We start from the raw sequence: 3,053 nt of genomic DNA, 5'->3' as shown, positions 1-3,053 counted from the left end.
TTAACACTCGTCTTGAGAAGCTTACCACGAACCTCACCCTCCATACACATTTGTTCCGACAACCACCCAACAACAAACTACACATCAATCATGTCGTAAGTAAAATATTATTTGATACAATTTTCTTTTCCATCTCCGAATTCGGCCTCTCTTTTTACTCAACAATTTTCTCACCTGTATTATTCTAGTTTTGTCCACTCTCTTTTGCTCTTCATAAAGTATCCCCTCATTAATTGTTGTTATTCGTCTTGTTTTTCTTCTTCTTCTTCTTCTTCTTCTTCTTCTTCTTCTTCTTCTTCTTCTTCTTCTTCTCTTCTTCTCTCTTCTTCTCCTCTCCTTCTCCTCCTCCTTCTTCTTCTCTCTTCTTCTCCCTCTCTCTTCTTCTCTCTCTTCTTCTCTCTTCTTCTCTTCTTCTTCTTCTTCTTCTTCTCCTTCTTCTTCTTCTTCTTCTTCTTCTTCTTCTTCTTCTTCTTCTCCACATCCTCCTCCTCTACCACCACCACTGCCACCACTACCAACAACAAGATATGAAGTGAGTAGAAAAGTGCCAGAAGACAATAGAGAATAAAAATTTTTTTCGCGGCGGTGGTGGGGTTTGAACCTGCGACCTAATTGGTACGACAACTCCGCCTGGCAGGTGAGAGCGTGGCTCTACCGTTTGAGCTATCCACGAACACAAAAAATATTCGTTTCAAACTCAAAGTCATTTCTAGATCCCTCTCTCACCCACTTCTTGAGACCGCCGATTCGTTCACCACCATCGCGAAGTAATTTTGACCAGCAGTTCAGCTTAATAGCCAATATTCTCATCACAAACATATAACATAGAAACGATTGAGACATTGAGTATGCTCCGGTGTATGGGGTGAATTTTTAATTCAGAAAAGTGAGTGGAGCAGCACTTATGTTGGTAACAACAAGATATGAAGTGAGTAGAAAAGTGCCAGAAGACAATAGAGAATAAAAAATTTTTTCGCGGCGGTGGTGGGGTTTGAACCTGCGACCTAATTGGTACGACAACTCCGCTACCAACACCACCACAACCATCACCACCACACCACCACATCCTCCTCCTCCTCCTCTTCCTAATCCTCCTCCTCCTCTTCCTCCTCCTCTTTTCTCCTTTTATTTCTCCTCCTCCTTCACCTTGATTGTCTATTCCAAAGTACTTTCCGCCAAATTTAACAGACCCAACCACCCAAATATTTCTTGGTGGGTCAGAGACAAATCCCGACATCACCCAGGATCGATACCAATCCCTTTGTCTGTGAAGCGATTGCTCTACCACATGAGCCATTGGGGCCTATTTGCCTGTCATATTTATTTCACCTTCTCAAGTTCTCCTATGTGACTAATAGCCTCTAAGCGGTATTATAAAGGGATAAACTTGGTGCTTGCTATTTATCAAAGCGATACTTAGCTGATAGAAGCCGTGGGCTGTAAAGAATAATAAATAAAAATGAATATAACAGCTTCAAACAGAACCAAAAAAAAAAAACAAACAAAAAAAAAACAAAACAAAACAAACCAAACAAAACAAGGAACGCTTCTTAACCCTCTTCCGCACTAGGACAGGACTGTCCTGGGACAGTCCTGTCCCAAATCTGTAACATATAGAATTTAGAGCAATCTTCCGCACCTATTGGGACGGGACAAAACAGTCCCGTTGTGTCCCAAGCCGTTGTGAAATGCTACAAAATCAACGGGACAGGACTGTCCCAGTCCCGTGTTCATATCGTTTGTGATAGTAGAAAAATATAGCAGACTTCCGCACTAGGACAAAAAAGTCCCAGACTTGGCGGCGCCGTGTCAAAATTGAAATGCCTGTCTTTATTTTCTGCATCCCTACTATACTACTACTACTACTACTACTACTACTACTACTACTACTACTACTACTACTACTACTACTACTACTACTACTACTACTACTACTACTACTGTTGCTTCTGCTGCTGCTAATGCCACTAATATATTAATACCTACATCCCTTACATTTTGTATTTATTTCCAATTCCATTGTATTTATTTTCCAGCAATAGTCCACACTTTATTTTAGTTCACTGTCTTCTATACTGCATTACACAGTTCCTACCCGCCTCCCCTCTTTTAACATAATTAAGTACGCACCTTTTATACATTTCTATTGCTCTGTTTTAATTCGCGCTTCCTCACAAAGTAGCATACAATTTCCTGCCCATCAATGTTTTTGTTTATGCATCTTAACAACGCCACTACCACATTATCTCATTCGTCAGTAGTTTTTAATTCATCATGTGTTGTTGATGAAGGGGAAACCCGAAACGTCCATTTTATCTGTTTTCGTATATTAAACTGAAGCTTACATTCAATTTCACAGTTATGATTTATTTATTTATTTCAATTCTGAATATAAAAAAGCAAGAACAATTCAAAAAATAATTCTATGTGATGAAACCACGTATAGAAGGCATAGCAACATAAACATTTTCGGCAATTTAAAAACGTAGCATCTATGTTTATAAATATAATTTAAGAAGTGTCACACTTTGTGACACAGCAGTAACGTGTCTAAAACCGGTCGCACATCTATTCGATACCTTGTGGGATCAATTATCTTTATCGTTATTTATTTCGGGAATTTTCAATGAAAATATTTTTAAGTAAGTCCTTCTGAGCCACTTGGACTCATTGTAAGACAAATTAACTCCTTTAGAGCCTTGTAGCCAATAGTGCAGGAGTTATTCCGGTTTCAATAGCGTGAAGCGGACAATTAACGTATTTGTTTGAAAACCTTTGAACAGGACGCTAGTCTATCGCAGATTACTATCCCAGCTTGACAGGTACCCTTTTACACCTGAATGGAGTGAGTGATTGGAGTAAATTTTCTTGCTCTAGAAAGTACAAATTGGCTTCGGTCGGAATCGAACACAGAACCTCTGAGTCCAGAGTACAACGCGCTAACCATGGGCCATCTTGCCTCCTAAGCTTATAAATCCGGAACTTATCCATGTTGCTGTAGCGTTGAGCAGACAGATAACAGTTTAAGATTTAAAAAAATAAAATTCCCTTTT

This window comes from Berghia stephanieae, chromosome 3, assembly GCF_034508935.2.
Source record: "Berghia stephanieae isolate SIO BIC M18660-M18661 chromosome 3, UCSD_Bste_1.3, whole genome shotgun sequence".
NCBI lineage: Eukaryota > Metazoa > Mollusca > Gastropoda > Nudibranchia > Aeolidiidae > Berghia > Berghia stephanieae.
Note: the sequence above shows the minus strand (reverse complement) of the source record.